Genomic DNA, 8,244 nt, shown 5'->3' with positions numbered 1-8,244 from the left:
TTGGATGGGTGACCATGCAATAGTTATTGTGGGGTTGTGAGCAGCAGAGGACAGTGCAGCAAATTACATTGTTGTATTGTACATCTAAGCTCTTACATCTGTGCTCCCTGCCTTCAACAACCCGAAGTGTGGGTAATTTCCCTCCCACAACAATGTCCGACAGATACACAGGGGCCGTACACACGTGCCTATATAGTCAAATGATACCCAATTGTGTGTGTTTTTTTTATAATAAAGTAAAACGCGTTGACTCCGTAGTGTGATCCTCTGAGCTCATTGTACCCATCTCGAGGTATTCATCAAAGAGTCCAAGTGGGCTCTGGGGCTGTAGGTTCAAGTGTTTGCTGGAAGAAGTGTTTGGTAACTGGATAAGACCATCAATGAGAAGCCAGTTTAATCGTGGTTCGGTGACAGAAAACCCAGAGTTTCACGGTTTAACCCAACATCCGAGCAGCACCACATCAGATCTCTAGACTCCTCAGCGCAGGCATACAGATATGGTCAACATATGCGTACATTAACTAATTTGTGAAATTATGAATTACATCCAAATGAAATGTAGTGTGTGCATTACTAGGACGTACCTAAAGGTGCCAGGTTGGGTTCATCCACCTTGGGGATGCTCTGCTCCACGCAGCCTCCTGCTTCCGTGCAGTCCATCCTCTTGATGTCCGAATTCTGGCTGTTGCTACTGCTGCAATTGGTGACACTGGTGGTGGTCTTCTTTCTTTTAATGGACTTAGGTCTACTTCGCTTTTCCTTCTTATTCTGCTGCAAGGTCATCAACACTTTCATGCTCGTAATAGGATCGAGAGCAGCGTATGGTTTATTCTCACTGACTGGTGAAGCAGTTTCTTGACGTGGAACTAGGCCAAAGCATTCAAGAAATTTGGATTTCATGTCATTTATCTTAACGCCGCTATCTTTTGTCGAAGTGTAATCATGTTCAGGCTTCGGTCTGAACAAGAACTGTGCGTGAAGACTTTCATGAGTTTTCAGGATTTCAATAGGACTTAAAAATCCGCAGACTGAGCACATCTCATAGGGCGATGGTGGATTCAACACCGCATTGGCAAAACTGCCGTTATTCACCAAACCTGGTGCACCCTTTATCATATAATCCTTTTCATGGGTCTTCATGTGCCTTTTAATTTTCCTGGCTGATTAAACCTTTGTCCACATATGCCGCACCATTGCTCACGGGTCTCCTTATGCGTTCTTACGTGGGCTTCTAGGCACCATGCCAGTTGGAATTTTTTTCCCACAGACGTCACAAGAGATAAGTTTTTTCGCTCTTGTAACTCTACCGGATTGAGGTGGGGTTGAGACGGGTGCTGGTGAAGTGCCATCGATGGTGAAGGCAATTCTCCCAGCACCACCATGACTCGCAGCGGAGTTGCTCTCGCACATCTGAAACAAAAGACAAAGGTCACGCACATGACACCCGTGTCACGAGTGTACTCACAAAGGCATACTTAAGGTGACATAAGATTCATATATACTACAACTCATTATACCAGAACTCCACAAAATTGCAGTTCCTATCATGTACGATTTTACCCTCTTATCCACCCAATTAATATTTTGTTTCTAAACAACAATGACTAACTACCTCCAATTACCTAATGTTACCCACCCAATAGGCCTTTCTGTATATACACACCAACAATATAATGATGGCACCACACGTTCACTCCACTATTCACAACACTCTGACTGGCAATCTCCATATAAGATTGTAATATAATTTCTGTACGAGGGCCGGTCAAAAAGTTTTGAGAATGGACACTTTTTTACAAAAAACTACGCAAAATAGTCTTCATTAAAAGTACAGTATAGTACTATTAATGGCACTTATAAGTGAACGTCATTATCTCTCATGCTAATATTACAATGTTAACTAGTTACCCAGGAAAGCTTCATTGAGTCTAAGTACTGCATTTTCAGAAAGGTCCCATTGCATTGAGATGTTTGTGTGAGTGGAACCCAGAGAGACCCCACCTTGCATATTGGGAAATAACACAACTCCACACAGATGGATTCAACCCACAAGCTCAAAGCATTCCCTGTTCAACAAAGTACTCAGTGTAATGTTTAATATAATTTATTTGGTAATATATAGTATCGTAATTGTATAGTGAATCTACAGCAGTGTGGTATACAGTAGGGTTGGTAAAATAATACATAGTGTAATATTACAAGTCTAATATTATTATAATCTAACGTATAGGGTAGTGTATAGTAACTCAGTGTATAATTCAGTGTTGTGGTCTGTCTATGCCAGTTTATAATAAAAATATTATTTGGAGGCATATTATAATATTTTTTGCGACATAGAAGTGTAATGTATAATAACTTATTGTTAGTAGCTCAGCTTAGTGGAGAATATATTGAGTACATTTATTAAATTGATGTAGTTTATATTTAGTTCTTTCACATCGGTTTGTTGTATGATAGTTGGGTAGTTGCAGTTCTTTAGCGTCAATATACTAAATGCCTCTGTTGATATGTAAACTCTGACTTTAACATAGCTACTTCCGTGACCAGTTACATGCTAATTCCTCACATTAACATCATGCTAATCTCCCAGTTACATGCTAATTTCTGACTTTAACATCCTACTAATATCTCACATTAACACAGCTACTTCAATGCTAAATTATTCTGTTGATATGTAAACTCTTTTGGCAAGGCGCTCTGCTCCTCCCACCCAGCTTAAAATACGCTGCCAAACTTAGCAGTGTTCATTGGAGCGCTGTCTTTCCGACAGTTCTGTTTCTTCACCTGAGGACGGCTGCTTGTGTTGTGGCCGAAACGTCGTGAGAATTTTATTTTATTATGTTTTATTTTAATATTTCCCTTCTATGTGACTTCACCGAAAGAACCAAGAAGATGAATCTCTGCAGTCACGAAAGCTTTAAATCGAAATTTATTCAAATCAAGTTGTTTTCTTTTTACCACAGTACTTTATGGAATCCTCAAGAATAAATGCATTTTTAGAAGTATTAAACTACACTTGAAGATGTGTGAGAATGTAATTCTGCAGATGCAAGCACAGGCAAACTCGTATCTGCAAATACAAGTTTCTGGGCCTCCTCACTTCACCAAACCCGCATTGACCGGCATGGTGAAGTATGGTTAAACAACTCCCACGAACGACATGGTGTGGGGGAGGCCTCTATCAAAACGCTGGATCGACAAAGGGCTGATACATGTCACGACATTGTACGTTAAGATCGTTCTCTAGTCAGCACAAGCCGTCTATGTGGACAATAGAGGGCACGGCACACGTGTACACGATGTTTGTGTGCGTATATTCAGCGTGTGTATCACGTAATAATTATATAAGGTCGCGATTATGCTCAAAACGAACCAAATGTATAACATCACGAATAACTTTGGAAGTCTCCAGAGCCTGAACAATATTTGAAGTAGACACTGACCCAGTTACTATTAATAGCTCAGATGTGTAGGCTTTGACTTTAACATATCCATTTCTGTGACCAGTCACAAGCTAATCACTCAGTTATTTCAATGCTAAATTCTCCTAGTTATTTCAATGCTAAATTTTCCTGTTTGATTTTTACTAGGTGCCTCTGTGAATGTGTATGCTTTGACTTTAACATAGCTATTTCTGTGACCAGTCACAAGCTAATCACTCAGCTATTTCAATGCTAAATTCTATGCTAATTCCTTTGTCAAGGGGTGCCTCTGTGGATGTGTATGCTTTGACTTTAACATAGCCATATCTGTGACCAGTCACAAGCTAATCACTCAGCCATTTCAATGCTAAATTCAATGCTAATTCCTTTGTCAAGGCGCTTTGTTCCTTCTCACACAGCTTAAAGGTCTCGATCTGAGCTTGGCTTTGTTCGCTCCAGCGCTGTCCTCCAGACAGTCTCGTCCCTTCACCTGATGAAGGCCGCTTGTGTTGTGGCCGAAACGTCGTGAGAATTTTATTGTGTTATTTTATTTTTCCAATTTATTATTTTATTCTCATGCTACGTGACTTTACCGAAAGAACCAAAGAAGATGAACCAAGAATATGGCGTGTAGATGCTGCCATCTACCGGCCACCAATGTGGCGTGTAGATTCTGCAAATTGAAAAATTAAAATAATAAATTGAAAATAATAAGCAAAAATCCAGATTCATATTCTTGGTTCTTTCGGTAAAGTCACGTAGATTTAAAAATAATGAAATAAATTAAATAAAAAAATAATCGTAAATAATAAAATTGCTTTTATTTGTAATTTTGAAATTGACATAATCTACACGCCATAATCTTGGTTCTTTCGGTAAAGTCACGTAGATTTGAAAATAAAAAGAAAATAATTAAACGAAAATCATGAATTGTTATTATTATATTTTGATTTAAAGCTTTCGTGACTGCAGTGATTCATATTATTGGTTCTTTCAGTAAAGTCACGTAGAAGGGAAACAATAAAATAAAATAAATATTTTTTAAAATATTATTTAAATTTTAACTTTTCTGTTATTATTTATATTTTCTATCTACGTGACTTTACCCAAAGAACTAAGAATATAGCGTGTAGATTCTGCCAATTTAAAAATACAAAAAAATAAATGGAAAATAATAAAAGCTTTTATTATTTTCAATTTATTATTTTAAAATAAAAATTTTGTTTCATTTCTTTAATCTCTGTGACTTTACCGAAAGAACCAAGAATATGAATGTGGGTTTTTGCTTTTATTATTTTCCATTTCACACTTTTTATTTGATTTGATTTGATAATTTTTTTTATTTTCTATCGACGTGACTTTACCGATAGAACCAAGAATATGGCGTGTAGATGCTGCCAATTTAAAAATTAAAATAGATTGAAAATAATAATCAAAATCCAGATTCATATTCTTGGTTATTTCAGTAAAGCCATGTAGGTTGAAAATAAAAATAATAAAATTAAATAAATAAAAATACAAAAGATAAATGGAAAATAATGAAAGCTTTTATTATTTTAAATTTATTATTTTAATTTGTAATTTTTTTTTAAAATTGGCAGAATCTACACGCCATATTCTTGGTTCTTTCGGTAAAGTAACGTAGATTTGAAAATGAAAATAATAGAATTAAATGAAAAAATACTAAATCATGATTTTTTTTACTTTTCTTTATTATTTATATTTTACCCAAAGAACCAAGAATCTGGCGTGTAGATGCTGCCACCTGCCAACGTTGTTGGCCACCAGATGGCAGCATCTACACGCCATATTATTGCTTCCTTCGGTAAAGTCACGTAGATAGAAAATTATTTGTATTTTTAAATTAAATTATATTATTTTTATTTTAAAATCTACGTGACTTTAACGAAAAAAACAAGAATTCGGCGTGTAAATGTTGCCACCTGCCGGCCACCAACGTGGCGTGTAGATTCTGCCAATTTAAAAATTAAAATAATAAATTGAATATAACAAAAGCGTAAATAATATTAAAAGCTTTTATTCAATCGATTATTTTAAAATTTTATTTTTTTTATCTCCGTGACTTTACCGAAAGAACCAAGAATATGAATGTGGGTTTTTTGTTTTTATTATTTAAAATTTCACATTTTTATTTGATTTGATATTTTTTTTTTATTTTGTATGGACGTGACTTTACCGAAAGAACCAAGAATATGAATTCCTGAAGTCACGAAAGTTTTAAGTCACAATCTACACCCAACAATGGTGGCCAGCAGATGGCAGCATCTACACGCCAGATTATTGCTTCCTTCGGTAAAGTCATAATACTGGTAGGAACCAAGTTGTAAACTGAGTGTACCAGCCTGCAATAGATTAATGTGTCCGTCCGTGCCCTTTCAATACTTTAACGAAGTGAAATCTCGTGCTGTTGGGTGTAAAATCAGCAATAGGCAGTGCAGAGACTTGCCCTACCAGCCCACCCTCCAGGGACCTGTTAATAAAATTAAAATAATAAATTGAAAATAATAAAAGCTTTTATTTTCAATTTATTATAAAATAATAAAAGCTTTTATTATTTTCAATTTATTATTTGTATTTTATTTTTTTGTATTTTAAAATTTCAAATAATAAATTTAAAATAATCAAGCTTTTATTAGTTTAAATATTATTATTTATATTTTTAAATTAAATTTAATTATTTTTATTTTCAAATCTACGTGACTTTACCTGAAGAACCAAGAATATGGCGTGTAGATTCTGCCAATTTAAAAATTAAATAATAAATTTTTTATAATAAAAGCTTACATTATTTCTAAAAAATTTGTATTTTTAATTTAAAAAGCTTTTAGTATAGCTTTTATTATAATATCATAATATTATAATCAAAGCTTTTATTATAATAAAAGCTTTTATTATTTTAGGATTCTCCTCCACGGCGGCCTTTGTCTCCCCCAGTAGCGATGTTTACGACACACCGCACCAGGTACTCATCTGAGGCTGAGTCGACCTCACACTCTCTTACTGTCTCAAAACAACAACTGCCATGCGCCACTAAGTGGCGGTGACGTCACCACGACGCTTATGCCAGGCTATGTGCACCTTGAGGCTACGTGAAGTGTCGATCGCCGGCTGGCAGGAGGTCACGGGGCAGACCCAGGTGCCACTGGTCGACTGACTGAGATGACTGAGATTACTGGCTGATGCACCACCTGTGCCCCCTACTGTGCCAACCTGCTGAGCTTTAGCCACCCGACGCTCCGCTCGTTTTTCTGAGCGTCGCTCCTCCGCCCTCCGTTGTTGTTGGAGGGCGACTGCCTCCAACTGCCCAGTAGAGACATCGCTGGTACCAGTCATTGGCAAGTCCACTCAGCTCCACATCCTCCTGTACCACATCACTCCATCTCTTCTCTAGTCCGTGCCACGCCCGTTTAGCTCCCTCGATCCGGCCAAACAAAAGCTGTTTGGGCATGCGGTGATTGGGCATGCGGGCTACATGGCCCAGCCAACGCAGCCTTGCCTGCTGGAGGAGCTCACCGATGGAACTTTGTCCAGATCTTTCGAGGATTTGTGAGCTCCTCACACAATCCAGCCTGGTTAAACCCAGGATTGATCGTCGGCAGGCCAGCCTAAATGTTTCTAACCGGTGAAGATGCTGCATTAGGGGGGTCCACGTTTTGCAAGCGTAGAGAAGGGAGGGAATGACTGTGGCCGAGAAGAACCGAAGCTTCATGCGGAGCGACAGACCAGGCAGCTTCCACACAACGTTACACAACCGATGAAAAGATAATGCCGCTCGACTAATTCGGAGTGAGACCTCTGCTGTTAAACCGGAGCCGATCATGAGCACACTGCCCAGGTATGGAAAACTCTCCACTCTCTCCCCAACTGCCCCATCACCGATTAGGAGTTGTGGGGGTAGAGTGCCCGATGGCACAAAATACCCAGGCAGGTGCTTCGTTTTGGTGGGGCTGATGGTAAGGCCCCACCTCTTAGTGGCACACTCCAGTTTCAGCAGCAGCGCCTCCAACTCCTCCTCTGAATGAGCAGCAATTACCAGTTTCGTCGGCATACATAATGTGGTTGACCAATAGGGAGACATCCCTTGACCGCACCTGGGCATCGATCAGCCTCCCATTGTATCTGTACCGGACGTAAATTCCTCTGGTACAGCTACTGAAGGCTTCACGAACTATGTGGTCGAAATAGATGTTAAATAATGTTGGAGCCAGAGGACATCCCTGTCGCAGGGAATGGCTCTGACTCCCGGCTATGTAGTTTTACTCGGGTCTGCTCACCATCATGAAGGTCCTTAATGAGTGTGAGCAGAGGGTCAGGGACTCTGAAAGCACGAAGAACAACCCAGAGCCCAGGCCTACTGATGGTATCATAGGCCTTAACCAGGTCAATAAAGCAGAGATGTAGGTCTAGTTGGAATTCCCTCCACCTCTGCTGTAGCAGATGAACAGAAAATATGACATTTTTGCAGGACCGCCCTTTCTTGAAACCGCATTGGGACTCCGCAAGCCTCTCCTTAGCGTACCTAGCAAGGCGATGTGGAATAATCCTTGCCAGGACCTTTCCCGGCACACTGAGGAGTTAGATGCCCCTGTAGTTGTTACAGTCTGTGCGGTCCCCCTTCTTAAAGAGGGGGACCGCCAGGGCATCCTTCCAATCCTGCAGAACCCGTCCAGTGGCCCAGACTGTTGTTATGATGTCATGTAGGGCAGTCTGCGCACAAACGCAACCCTCCCTCAGCATTTCGCTTTGGAGATCATCTCTGCTCGGTGCCTTTCCTGTTCTCGGACTCTGGATCGCCCTCAGT

The sequence above is a fragment of the Petromyzon marinus genome, chromosome 17, assembly GCF_048934315.1.
Source record: "Petromyzon marinus isolate PM22_M1 ecotype Great Lakes invasive population chromosome 17, UKy_Petmar_22M1.pri1.0, whole genome shotgun sequence".
Taxonomy (NCBI): Eukaryota; Metazoa; Chordata; class Hyperoartia; order Petromyzontiformes; family Petromyzontidae; genus Petromyzon; species Petromyzon marinus.
The sequence above is the reverse complement of the archived record's forward strand: the minus strand, read 5'-3'. Positions refer to the sequence as shown.